The sequence below is a fragment of the Caretta caretta genome, chromosome 5, assembly GCF_965140235.1.
Source record: "Caretta caretta isolate rCarCar2 chromosome 5, rCarCar1.hap1, whole genome shotgun sequence".
In the NCBI taxonomy this organism is placed as follows: domain Eukaryota; kingdom Metazoa; phylum Chordata; order Testudines; family Cheloniidae; genus Caretta; species Caretta caretta.
This window is the reverse complement of record NC_134210.1, coordinates 5,199,640-5,213,463: the sequence shown is the minus strand read 5'-3', so window position 1 is coordinate 5,213,463 and position 13,824 is coordinate 5,199,640. Positions and strand designations below refer to the sequence as shown.

Below are 13,824 nucleotides of genomic sequence, written 5' to 3'. Positions count from 1 at the left end.
ACTTAGCCTTACCTGTGATTTATATTTCTTGTCTTCACTGCAGTTAACTCTAGTTCCATCTGTCACAATTCAGGGTAACTGCACCTGTATTCCCCCTCCAGGGTCCAGCCAGGACACTCACTCTCAGGCTTCTGGCTCCCAGCTGTCACCTTTCTTGCCTGGACACCTACATCTCTCTCTTTCTCCTGACCATGGTATTTCTAGGCTGCACAGTTCCTTGTCTGCACTGTGAATTCCCCAGCACAATCAGATTGCCTAAGCAGACCTGCTGTACTTTTCTCCTCATAAGAGAACAGTGTAATTGCCAGAGTTATAAGTTACCACACAGGTCTTTCTAAGCAAGTACATTTATTCTTAAAGTGAAAGCGTTACTGAGAAAACTCATTAAAAACGATAATAGAAGGTACACTCATGCTAATAAGCTTACCAAAGATCACTCCAACTCCAACAAGGTCTGTGGCCAGTGAACTGTTCTTAAAACAATTCTTAGTACATGGGCTTCCCCTTAAGCCTGGGCCAGTTTCCTCAGATGACCTTCATCTTCTTGGCATTCCAGTTGTTTCCAGCATAGGTTGGGGAGGAGAAAGGCAAAGACATGCTGTCCTTATTTTATACCCTCAATCCATATGCCTGAGACACTTGCCCAGACATGTCCTGGTGAACTTTGAGTCACAGTGATCAAGTAAATCCTCATTGTGTGAACTTGGGCAGCTGTCATTTAAATGTAAACCCCTTGATTACAAGACCCCTGCTGATGAATAATCATGGAGCACCCTCCTGGGTGGGGATCCTTTGTATGTAATGAGCAAACTTACAGCATATTTCAGGAACAACCATAAAGCAAAAACTTCATATGACCTAATGATATACATATTTGGACAGAACAATGGGTTTCAGCAGACCATGACCTTTCATATGGTATCTCACATCACATGCTTTGTATGAAATATCACAACGATATAGAAATGATGAATATGGGGGTTACAGGGTGCCATTCTGAGGTACGGTGTGTCATTTGCAGTCTCCTTTTCCTAAGTATTTCCTAGGACAGCCACTCAACTGAAAGTTCACTCTTGTCTGGCTTGTTATTTTAAGAGTCCTTTGAAGCTCACAACACTTTCCAGGGTTTACCTTAGTCTTGTCTTCCCCTTAAATAAATTACATACAATCCCCCAGTAACATATAAACATTTGCATTGTTAAATACAATGAACTCCTAAGATACTTAAACTTAATTCAGTAAGATTTATCCAGGATATTGCCATATCTGCCACACCATCCACACACACAAACCCTTAACTGAAGTGTGGTGCTGCTTTTAACTCCAGCTGGCTGGCCAGTCACTGGAGGCGAATGTGGTAACAATAAGATGAATAGAAATAAGCAGGGAAGAAAAATTTACACTCAAGACAGATGCAAGAGGTAATGCTCTCTGCAGGCCTTAGGCATGGGGTGGCCAGATAGCAAGTGTAAAAATTTGGGACAGGGGGTGGGGGGTAATAGGTGCCTATATAAGAAAATCCCCCCAAAATCAGGACTGTTCCTATAAAATCGGGACATCTGGTCACCCTACTTAGGCATGGATTTCATAAATTCCAAGGCCTGAAGGGACCACTGTGATCATCTATTCTGAGGTCCTGTATAACGCAGGCCATAGACCTTCCCCAAAATAATTCGTAGAGCAGATCTTTTAGAAAAAAAACATCCAGCATTGATTTAAAAATTGTCAGTGACAGAGAATCCACCACAACCCTTGGCTGATCCACATAAGTTCATGCTATTAACCCAGCTCTCATGTTAATAGATCCTTGGGATTCTAGCAACAAATGAATGCAATAGAGCATGAATGTAACTCCCAAAGCCAGACAGCTCATGTGGTTTACACAGTGTGTCTTTTGATCAGGAAGTTTTTTGGGGAAGAGGTGGGATGAGTTTAAACTCAGTCTTGTCTGGTTTTCAAAATAGCACAGATCTGGGAATTTACTTTATATTTCAGTTCACTTCTAACCTACCAGAGAGGACAAGTACTGTAGCCGGGGTGAAGACATTTGTCATGAGCATTTACACAGCATTTTCCAAATCACCTTCCCACTAAATTGGTTGTCACCAGAAGCGGGCACCTGCAAAACAAACAAAGCACACATGCAGTAGCCCTCCGAAGGGAAAGTGTCTAATGCGATGCAGGGAGATTTGTCCACATAAACCCAACAGCAGCAGTGTTTGTTAGGCCAAAAACGTACACTATCTCTGGAGGAGGAGTTTGAAATCTACACAGATGGCACTATGAAAGTGGCCAAGCGTATGGAGCACTGCAATAGCAGTCATCAGTTCCCATACAGATAGGGTTTACACCACTCCGTCCTGCAATTTAGCTCTGTTCCATTAACGTTAACATCGGATTGAAAGCAAAGCCTTTGTCTTTTGCAGCACTGAGTCTCTGGCTGGCACTTATTTGTCAATAGAAGGAAGGCTTCTCAAAAGCGCTCAGTGTTAGCCTAACTCTACTCCCATGGAAACCACTGGGATTTTTACCACCAATGTCACTGGGAGCAGAGTTAGACCAATGGTGAGGGCTTTTCAGGAGCCCGCCCCATACAAACAGTCATCTGTTTTGGAGAACACATGTTTTAACATTGCAAGAGTCCCTCTGCATCCCAGCATTTGCAACCCTTTGTCTAGTTCGTTAAATGGAGATACTCATATCCTGATTTGCCAAGAGTGCCAAGTACCCAGTAGCTCCCACCAGTTTATAGATTCATAGATACTAAGGTCAGAAGGGACCATTATGATCATCTAGTCTGACCTCCTGCACAACACAGGCCACAGAATCTCACCCACCCGCTCCTGCGAAAAACCTCTCACCTATGTCTGTGCTATTGAAGTCCTCAAATCGTGATTTAAAGATTTCAAGGAGCAGAGAATCCTCCAGCAAGTGACCCATGCCCCATGCTACAGAGGAAGGCGAAAAACCTCCAGGGCCTCTTCCAATCTGCCCTGGAGGAAAATTCCTCCCGACCCCAAATATGGCAATCAGCTAAACCCTGAGCATATGGGCAAGATTCACCAGCCAGATACTACAGAAAATTCTTTCCTGGGTAACTCAGATCCCACCGCATCTAACATCCCATCACAGGCCATTATGCCTATTTACCATGAATATTTAAAGATCAATTAATTACCAAAATCATGTTATCCCATCATACCATCTCCTCCATAAAGTTATCGAATTTAATCTTAAAGCCAGATAGATCTTTTGCCCCCACTGCTTCCCTTGGAAGGCTATTCCAAAACTTCACTCCCCTGATGGTTAGAAACCTTCGTCTAATTTCAAGTCTAAACTTCCCAATGACCAGTTTATATCCATTTGTTCTTGTGTCCACATTGGTTCTGAGCTTAAATAATTCCCCTCCCTCTCCGGTATTTATCCCTCTGATATATTTATAGAGAGCAATCCTATCTCCCCTCAACCAGTTCGGCCATCTATCTGAAAGCCTAGAGTTAGCCTCCTATTCATGGGAATCCTGGCCCTTGCATCCAAGCAGCGGATGCTTCTAACGTTATTTTGGATTGCCACGAACAGCGACACAACTGCCATTTACCCCCCTACCCGTCACCTACTAAAGAGTCTTAAACACTGCATGCCCTACCTCTCTGAGAAGATTTTAAAAGAACATGATCTTCCCAGAAGTAGTCTTGTTTCCTGATTCTAGACCAAATATAGGGTTGCTCTGTATATGGAAGAAAACAAGAACAGACTTTTGCCAACACGTCAGATACTGTCTATTGGGACCCAGTTTATGGGCCATCACAGTTTGCTTTGATCCTGCCAGAACGTTTAGTTTAGTCTCCAACAATAGCATAGCACCCATTTATTTGTGACTGGATCCAAACAAAACAAACACATAAAAAAACCTACACAAAGCCTTCCTGACTGAGGTATTTCTGTCACAGATCAAAGATGTGCTTTATATTTGTCTGATCTTAGCCTTAGCCAACACTTTGTATCTATTTTGTCACAGGTAAGACCTGGACTAGATTTCTTCTGCCTGAAGTGGGATCTACCTAGAGCTCGTTGGAAAATTTTAATCAGAATAGTTTTCTTTGGAAAAACGCCAACGTATTTTGCAAAATTGTATTTGATAAAATTTCATGTGAAACTTTTTTCAAATTTTTTTTTTTAAAAGTGTCAGAACATCCCATTTTCCCCCACAAAGATTTGAGTTTTGTTTCAAATGTACTTATACAATTTTTTAAAGAAGGGTTGAAATCAAAATGAAACATTTTGAATTTATTCAAACAAAAATATTTTGCTCAAACTGAAATCGAGTTTTGCGAAAAGTTTTGGCTTTTCATCCGTCCTTGGAACAAAAAAATAATTTAGAAATCTCAAGATTTTTTCCACAGGACAGAAAAAAAAAATCTGATTTCTGATAGTTCTGTGATGAAGAGAATAACCACAGCAGCAGTGCTAGTTTCACCGTAGTTTTGTAATTAGGTCATTTTAAAGAGAAATTTAAAACACGCAATTTATCTTTATCAGCAAGGTAGGATAGATCGGGTCTAAACTGCTCAGGAGATAGGGATCTCTTTTTTACATAACACACTAGTGAGGCAAGCAAGAATTCCATCCCAGGACTATGTCGCAATAGTTACACTTAAGCTACACAAAGCTTCAACAACAAATCGGCAAGTGAACTCCACCGACTTGACAGCCAGCTCGTAAAAGCCCAGAGGTTTGAAACAGTAAAGGCTCGTGCCCGTTAACTCAGGTGAAATGATCCCGGTGTGTAGGACCAGCCCCAAAACGTCTGCACCACTTAAGCGCTCAAAACGTAAGCTGTGCGAATTTCTCCTTAAGCAATGAGATAACCTGCTGCAGTCGATGCATGAGAAGTGTCGCCTAGGAGCTGAAGCACCGATCTGCAGGAACCAAAAGGACCCTAAGTTGGTAAGCTATTATTCCGATTTGCTCGACTGCACACGTGCTCACCTCTGCTGAGGTCACGAGGGTTAGCAGGGATGACTGGAGGACCTCAGCCGCAGGTGACCAGACGTCCCGATACTTAGTTGTTTGTCCCGTGTCCCGACTGATGTACGGTCGGGACGCCATTTGTCCCAATATTTTGCTTCGGCGGCCCTCCAGCTTTTTTTTTTTTTTTTGCTTGGGGCAGCAAAAAACCTAGAGCCGGCCCTGGTGGGGGGGGTGAGCCTGTGGCTGCCCCCCCCCGTGTGTCTTGATACTTTGTTCTTGTCATCTGGTCACCCTACCTCAGCCTCACAGCTAAAAGCCACAGCCACTTGAGGTAAAGGAGTAGCTCGTTAACAGTGAAGAACTATCAAACTGGGGCCAGCCACTAGACGGAGATGTGATTGTTTGGACCAAGCCAGTGAATCACACTTGGACCTTCTGATTTCCCACAAGCACCGTCTGGTACAACTTCACAGACTGATCAGCATGGAGCCTTTCCAAGTTATCTGCAACAATCCTGATTATATTCGCATCAGGTTAGGCCCTGGTTTATCAGCTGGCCAAGACTCCTATCCAGCAGGAAAGTTGTGGGGGAAGAGAGGGTTCGGCGGTCCAGTACCCTCCAGAATCTCTCTCTTATGTGCAGTGGTATCTCCCTCCCAGGTCTGCAGCTGCCAAAGTCACCAGCCAGACAAATTAGTCCACTGGTGGCTTGGTGCCGTGGAAGCCAGCTTTCCGCAGTGCCCAGCTGCTGGAGCGGAGGAAGAGATCATGGCTCCTTCTGCCAATGGAGCACCTGTTGGCATCTCCCAGAAAGCCAGCGCAGGAGGCAGGCACTTCCTCCCCACAGTCAGTGCGGTTGCACCTATGTGCAGCCGCCAGGGAGTCAGCAATTTTCTGGGGAAAGCGGTTTTGATGTGGTTATGCTAGTTTCCAGGCAACAGCCAAATAGCGGCTGCTTCGTGTATTCTGCAGAAACGCCTCCTTTCCAGATGGCACTTTCATGCCAGAGGCCAGCGATGAACTTGTCGTTAACCGGCCCCTGAGCCCACGGCCCCATACAGATTGCCCCAGCCTTTCTGGCATAGCTTCACCTTGCCTCCTGCATGCGTGCTGGGCTCCCTTGCACTGTGGTCCCTGGATCCAGCAGCTGCCCTAGCCACCTCCTCCTGCTGTTTTTGCCACAAGGGTCCTGGCAACATCTCACTCTCCCCATGAAACTGTAGCATGAGCCACACAGCTTAGTACCCGCCCTTTAAAAACCTCGCCATAAGTTGTCGAGCCTAGTGATGACCCTGTCTCCACATTTCTGTGTCTGCATATTTTAAACCAGTTAAAAAATAAGCCCGGCTAAGATTCCACTTCACAACTTAGAAAGGAATATTTCCATAAGGGAACACAGTACTTTGCCCGGGCACATTTGACACTTCCAGCGTCTCATCTTTCTGATCACTGATTAAGCGGATGTGCTCCACTGCTACGTGCTGGCAGAATCCCAAGCAAGACTATAGCAGATCCCAGTACCAGCAGAGAACAGGTACTGGGAAGAGAGGAGAGACATCCTCCTTGCATCGGCCTATTGGGACATTAGCTTATTTTCAGGGTACGGCACCTTTAAGTTTCTTCAGACAGACAGCCTCCTGGAGACAAGCTGCCATTTTGCAAGGCATAGCTGATCCAGCATGTTTGGAAAGGTCACACGCCTCCTGCACTCCCAGGAAGACTTGGTTTATTCTCTTTTCCTTTCCCATACATAATGAGAATCTAAATGACAGTGTGTGTTGCCAGCTCTTGCGGTATTGGGTGTTTTTGGTAAAGCCCCAGCTCTCACAGTCATGTGGTTATGTGAGAATCTCAGCTTTCATTTCAAAAAACAAAACCACAAATCTAGCTCTCACGGGTTTGGAGAAAAACATGCCGGGGGAAAGTCCCCAAAGGCTCAAAAATCAGAAAGCAACTCAAGAGAAGTGTTTGTAAAACTCTTACCACTTTGCGGGCCCGACCCCCGATTTTTTGAGCTCTAGAGGTTGGCAATACAGAGCTTGTGGAAATGTTGGGTGTCTGGGAAATAAGAACTTGCCACGGTGCCGGCCAGTTACTAAACAGGGACAACGTACTCAGTGCTAAATAAAGACACGGAAGCCAGCAGCCATGTCCTGTAGAGGCCCATCCAAACGCCCTTTCCTTCCAGGTCTCTGCTGGCACTTGAATAAATCTGCACAAACAGACTACATATTGAAACTCTGCAGAGTTCTCTCACAGCATAAACCCCATATCCTAGGAATTAGTGTGAACTTTATAGTCTAATCTTGCACCTCTCTAAAGGCTATTCTATGATTTGATCAAGTTTGGAATGTCCTTTTACATTACAGTCATGCCCAGACACTTGATCAGTTATTTAAGGAGTCAACTCTGCAATGGCAGAACTTGAAGGGAAATTGTCAGGTATAAATGTATATATATAATACAGGACTTCCTTATTTGAGTTCCTAACAGCACTCAGAATTACTAAAACTGAGTTTTCAAGACCGATTATGCTTTTCTCCAATAAATGCCATAGGCAGTGTTGTTGCCAACTTCCAGCATTTTAACAGGAGTCTCATAGTTTTTCTTACACCCCTACGTCCCGCAGGGATGCTATTTGAGCATTTCAGTTTTCATGACAGCTAGTTCTAGCCCTTCTGATTGCAGCGCAAAACTTGAAAATAGGACTCCAAGAGGCTCAAGCCAGAAAGAAAAACAGCCCAAATTATGACGATTTTTTAAGTGTAATAATAACATTTAAGCAAATCTCATAGTTTTTGAATGCTTGCGGTTGGCAATACTGCCATTGACCAAGAATGAGCAAAGTACAAAAATTCGGTGTAAATGGTCACATTTACCTATTTTTAGGCCAGTTGCTCGTGAGTTTCCCTTAGCAGGGAACGGCAGATAACGCCGGGAGATGTTATTTTCCCCACTGCCTCCACATACACCCCCTTTTGTAAGACTCTCAACAGAAGCATTTCTATTGATGATCAGGTTTTATAAGGCCCTGACTGTGTCCCTTTAAGCCTCTGCCAAAGGGCAAAAAAACATTACCGTATGATTGCAATCGCCTCTCGTTGCATCACAATCGCCTCTTTCGTTATTGCCAATTTGTCATCGAATCTGGCACCACATGTTCTCGAGAACGATCGTCCTAGATAAAACCCTTTGATGCTGATACCAGGGTTACACTAGAAGCTTGCCAGCGTAGTAATGGCGGATAGAAATGTTGCCAAAAAGCCACACCCCTATTCCAGCAAAAGTCCTAGTGGAGCTTGGAAAAAAAGACAGCTTATTTCATTCAGGGAACCAGTATAAACTACACCAGCAAAAGCACACGTTTGCCAGTATAAGCAGTGTCTCCACTGGGAAGGTTTGCTGGTATCAGTATACCCGTCTTCAGATTTTTACGGTTGCTGTTTCCTGTATACCTGGGTAGCTAGATTGGCAAGACTTTGCTAGGTGAGATGTGGCCTTAGGGCAAGTTAGAGCCAGGCACGTACTAGGTGGAGCAAGCAGCCCTTCCCTCGCCCCTTCTCCAGGGGCATCACATAGGCAGTAGCTACAGCTGAGCTGCAGGGTACGGTCCAGCCAACACTTCTGGAGGGGCGGCCCTGCCAAGGATGTACCTACGGCCCCACCACTGCAGAATAGTATGGGAGACATGCCAGGCAGGAGCTGGGAAAGTAGGATGAGGGCATGGTTTTTCTGGGAATGAAGCGGGACCTGCTTCCCAGCAGGCTCTCTAGTGCCTTCCCTAGGCATAACCCCTCCTGGCATAGCGTCTCCTGGCTTGCCCCAGCACAGTCCTGCTTTGGAGAAGGCAGAGTTTTGCCCTTCAGCTATTCCAAACTGGTTCCTCAACTTCCGATGTTCCCAGCCCCGCGGGCCTGGCGTTGCCAGTTCTAATAGGAGCCTGGCACAAAGGTTAGGGAAAGACCCCAAACTTCCAAGCCAGCCTTTCTCCAGTAGGCACAGCTGTCACCCAGTACAAGGGGATGGCCTGTTCTTGCCCTTGCAGAACTGTGCATTGGTGTAGAAGGAAACAGCATCACCGGCATTCTAACTGTCATGGGAACATGGGAACTGGCGGGGGGGGAGGGATAGCTCAGTGGTTTGAGCATTGGCCTACAAACCCAGGGTTGTGAGTTCAATCCTTTAGGGGGCCATTTAGGGATCTGAGGCAAAAATTGGGGATTGGTCCTGCTTTGAACAGAGGGTTGGACTAGATGACCTCCTGAGGTCCCTTCCAACCCTGATCTTCTCTGAACCTTATAGGCTCGGACACTGAGAACCTCTCTTAACTGAACTTCAGACGTGCTTGGGCTAAGGAGCTCGGTGACTTACCATGAAACCATGCGGCTAGAGTCCTGTCCAGGAAACGCCAGGGCCTGGTTTTCAGTTCAAATGTCTTCAGCAACAGCCACGTCAGCTTGAGCGGTCAAATGCCACATCGCCAGCTAGCCTGGGAGCAAGCCAACTGAGGGATTGGATAGGACACCACCAAAGTCAACACAGCAAAGAATGGGGCTGGCGACTCAATTGGGAGCATCCTTTCCTCAAGGCAAGTCCTGCCCCCAGTGCTCCAGTGTGGTGTTTGGGGTGCTGTGTTTCAGCGATTCTGACCCCACAGATCCTTAAAGATCCCATAACCTTTGCCACAAGAGTAAGGTGTAATGACTCTTGAGGGCTGGTCAAATTCAAGCTTGGGTAACGACAGTCTGGCTCCCTAAATCCTCCGTGCAGTTTTCATTGGCCCTAGCATCCTCCTTCACTTTCCTGTCATCAGCTGCTTTTTCCTTTTTTTTTATTGTTGCTCTGCACCATTGTGAAGATGCCACACTTCGCCTCAGAGGTGGCTGCATTTTGATGGTAGGTGAAGTTAGCCCTGTGTAAAATAGCAGTGACTTAGGGCAAAATGGGGCCCAGGGCCACCAAGACCTTCTGTCCCATCCCAGTCCCCAACAGTCTCTTTTCCCCAGCATTCCAGCTGGTCTTTGCCCTTGCCCATCCCCATTGAATTCCTGATCTTCTGAGGGAGGCAGCCCTACCTAACCCACCCACCCACCTGCAAAGCCTGGCAGTGCTCCCATCTCATCTCCCCAGACAGCCCACTTCTGACCATGGCGCCAAGATTCCCAAGGGGCTTGCTCCAAGGTCTCCCACTGGTGTCTCATTTGCACTGAAGTGCTTTGCTCTCCATCTGCCTGAGATTTTTCAGAAGGGCTCAGCTCCCAGAACAGGTACCAGAATGTAAGGAGAGCGGAACTCGCATTCCAGCACCTAATAATTAGCCTGGTTTTCCAGAGAGCTCAGTATGCTGCCTGCCGAGCAATTCTGAAATCCGAGCCCCCATGAATACTGGGGGGAGAGGGGGCGTGATGTGGTGCCGCATCTGGTTCAGGGTTCCTAAGCTGAGTCTTCCACATTTAATTCTGCTGTCTTGCTCGCTGCAGCGGAGTTTCCAAGAAGTTCAGGAACGTTGTGGCTTCCAAGAACGATGAATCACACCCAAAGAGCAAGGCAGGGCACTGGCTTAAGGCCTGATGGCCACAGCACCACCGCTTCCAGTCGAGACGCTGAGGACTCGTTAAAATCCTCACTGGGACACCAAAGAGTTCAGCAGGCAGGTCTGCAGCTTGCTCATATAAAGGCGTTGGGATGGATATTCGGAATACAGTCCCCTTATTCCCGCCCATCTAGAGACCTGGGTTGGCACCTACCTGCCTCCTGGCTTGTGAGCAGAGATGGCACAAAAGGCAGCCTTAAAACTGAAGAGTAAATTGGAACGGGGGGGAGGGGGAAGGGGGGAGAAAAGAGGAAAGATTCTTGTGTCTCATAAAGAGCACCAGCTTCCATGGCTCCAGAGAGCACTTACACCTGCAGACAAGGTGATTAGCTACAAGCCAGCTACTCTTAGGCCAAACATTCACTGTTGCATAATCACATTGCCAGCTAATGTTGTCATTGCACAACATGTGTATACAGCGCTGCCAGCCCCCGCTGCTCTGCCTAAACAGACGGGGGCACATTCCCTGACCCCAGGAGTTCATGGTCCAAAGAAGATTAGCTATCAGTCATAGCTGCATGGAAAATTAGCACAGCTCCATTTAACAACTCAGGATTATACACCAAGGTTGCAGACTCAATTCCCCCCCCCCCCCAAATTCACACATACATGCTATTTCATAAAGGACCTCACAACTACGCAGGTGTCTTTAATGCTCCCATCTCTATGACAGGTTTCAGAGTAGCAGCCGTGTTAGTCTGTATCCGCAAAAAGAAAAGGAGGACTTGTGGCACCTTAGAGACCAACCAATTTATTTGAGCATAAGCTTTCGTGAGCTACAGCTCACTTCATCGGATGCATTCAGTGGAAAATACAGTGAGGAGATTTATATACACACAGAACACGAACATGAAAAAATCGGTGTTATCGTACACCCATTTTTTCATGTTCTGTGTGTATATAAATCTCCTCACTGTATTTTCCACTGAATGCATCCGATGAAGTGAGCTGTAGCTCAGGAAAGCTCATGCTCAAATAAATTGGTTGGTCTCTAAGGTGCCACAAGTCCTCCTTTCCCATCTCTATGGTAGCCAAGCACAACTCACTGGCATTAGCATTTTCAATGGTCCATTAAGGGTTCCCTAATATTGCAAAGCTAGTAACAAACAAGTTCATGCTAACTCTCCCAACTCCAGATTAAGTATATTGCAGGGCAGCGAACTGGGTTTCTGCTCTCCTTCCACCCTTCCGCTGATGTGTGTTTTATAGCTCACTTATTTGGTAATTATAGTCCTAAAATGACAGCTGGTTAGTAACACGCCAGGTGCAGGGTACATCTGGAAGAGGCAGCTTGGCTTGAGGGATTAGAGGTTTCCCTGTAGTGCATCCATCCCACCCATCAAAAGTTATTACAGTAATTAAACTCTCAAGGCACCGGGCCAGACAAAGAGCCCTGAGCCCGAAAGCCGTTAGTTCTAGAGTCCTGTATAAAAGACACCTGACTTGAGTGCTTTCGCCCCCATTCATAATGTTACTGCATTCCTTTATGGATCCCATTGTCCCCACACATCAGGGTCTTTTAACTCAGCCTGGTAAATTTGAGCTGCAAACTCCAGTCCAGCCCCAGAGCTTACATTTATTTCAGGGCTCAACTCTACCAAGCACCGTTTTCCATATGATTTTTTGTTGTTGTTCACTGTTTAAAACACCCTATTGTGAAGGAGTCCGTCTCCCTGAACTCCCCAGGCCCAGAATTCAAAACCCGCCCGTGAAGAATTTCAGGGCATTCTCTATTAACCAAAGAGCCAACAGCTTCTGCCGGTGCCTGGGGGTCGAGCCAGAAAACTGAAAGGAGCTGCCGGTTAGCCAGCAGGGCGCTGACAACGCACACGGCGTGCAGGGGGAAACTCCCCGCCCGATTCCCCCCGTGCAGTGGCAGGATTTGGTCTTGTTTGCAACGATTTCTGGAGGGGAGGCGGCTGCAGGCAGAGGTCTCCAACGCCACGGACGCACGCCGTTAGACAGGGCGCCTTGCTATGAGCCAGCAATAACAAGCCCCAGAGAAGTGTCACAAGGAAGGGGCGGGGGGGATACACACTGGAAAATGCAGATCCCGCAGAGGGGAGATGGCGCAGATCCCTGGCTGATTAGTCCTTGATCTCCCGCAGCCTGGCTCTCTGCAACGCGGCTTGTCCCAGCCAGGGATGGGGCTCGCCGCCTGGCAAAGCCGTGGCCGGGCAGGTGGCCCCCTCGCCAGCCGCACGGGGAGGGGGGACCCCTTCCTTATGTGGCTGGGGTTTCCCCCTCTCCCCCAGCCCCATTTGGCCAAGGGAGAGGGACCCAGGAGAGGCGAGCGCCCTGGATCCCACAGCCCCCCTCCCCGCCCAGGACCCTCCACCCCCACGCCCAGAAACGCACCTTGGCTCAGCACCGTCCCCAGCGCGCCCCGGTGTCACTGGGGCAGGAAGCGCCGCCTGGCATTTGGGGCTGCGCTGCTTGGTTCCTCATTGGCTCTTCAGGTGTGTGTGTGCGGGGGGGGAGGGGGGAGGCACTGTGGGGCCAGCGGGATGCTGGGAGATGTAGTTTGCAGGCCCGGATTGGAGGGGCCGGGCGGGGGGCGCCGGGGCGGGCGGTGCGTCTCGGGGGCGCTTGGTCCTGCGCCCCGGGGAGCGGCCGGGCTGCAGCGGGAGCTCGGGGAGGCGCATCACGGTCCCCTGCAGCCACGTCCCAGAGCCTGAGAGTCCGGGAGGGGGCAGGAGGCTTCCCTGCAGGGCACTGCCTAACGCTGGCAGAGCCCCCCCGCCGCCCCTCTCCTCTTGGCAGGCTGGCCACAGCCCACTGGGGAGCGACGGGGCGGGAGTGAAGCTGCCCCAAGCCCAGTCTTATAAGGCAGGCTGGGGGTCCCAGCCTGCTCACAGCTAGGCAAGTGAAATAATCCGGGGTAAACTGAGTATAGCACTGGGGAGGCAGTGGGGGTAAACTGGGCCCTTGTGTGGGAGGGCATCAGAGCTTGCTCAGCTGTGTGTCACAAGCCCTCTACTGCTCGCGGCGAAGGGAGGTTCTCCTTTAGCTCACGCAGGAGTAGGGTGACCAGACAGCAACTGTGAAAAAACAGGACAGGGGGTGGGGGTAATAGGCGCCTAGATAAGAAAAAGTCCCCCAAAAACGGGACTGTCCCTATAAAAATGGGACATCTGGTCACCCTATGCAGAAGGTGCTTTGGAAACAGAAGGCCCTCGCCGTTGCTGGGGGTGGGGTGGGGGGCTACACGGTCTGGAGTTCTAGTACGGCTAAAGGCCTAGATGGTTGTGAGTTTTTTA

General features: G+C 48.2%; 1 protein-coding gene across 13 annotated transcripts in view; it reads right to left on the bottom strand.

The window, feature by feature from the left end:
• The window catches only part of LOC125636717 (myogenesis-regulating glycosidase), a 35,996-nt gene extending 22,939 nt beyond the window's left edge, over window positions 1–13,057 (bottom strand). For 6 of the 13 annotated variants that reach the window (XM_048850282.2, XM_048850284.2, XM_048850285.2 and 3 more), the window contains exons 1-3: window positions 12,923–13,057; window positions 2,012–2,119; window positions 428–543 (exon numbers count right to left, since the gene is read on the bottom strand). The gene's annotated coding sequence lies outside the window, so the exon portion shown is untranslated. Of the gene's footprint in view, window positions 1–427; window positions 544–2,011; window positions 2,120–9,342; window positions 10,884–12,922 lie in introns of those variants that run through there. The other 7 variants (XM_048850281.2, XM_048850290.2, XM_048850291.2 and 4 more) reach the window with 4 other exon arrangements.
• Between the last annotated feature and the right edge of the window lie 767 nt (window positions 13,058–13,824).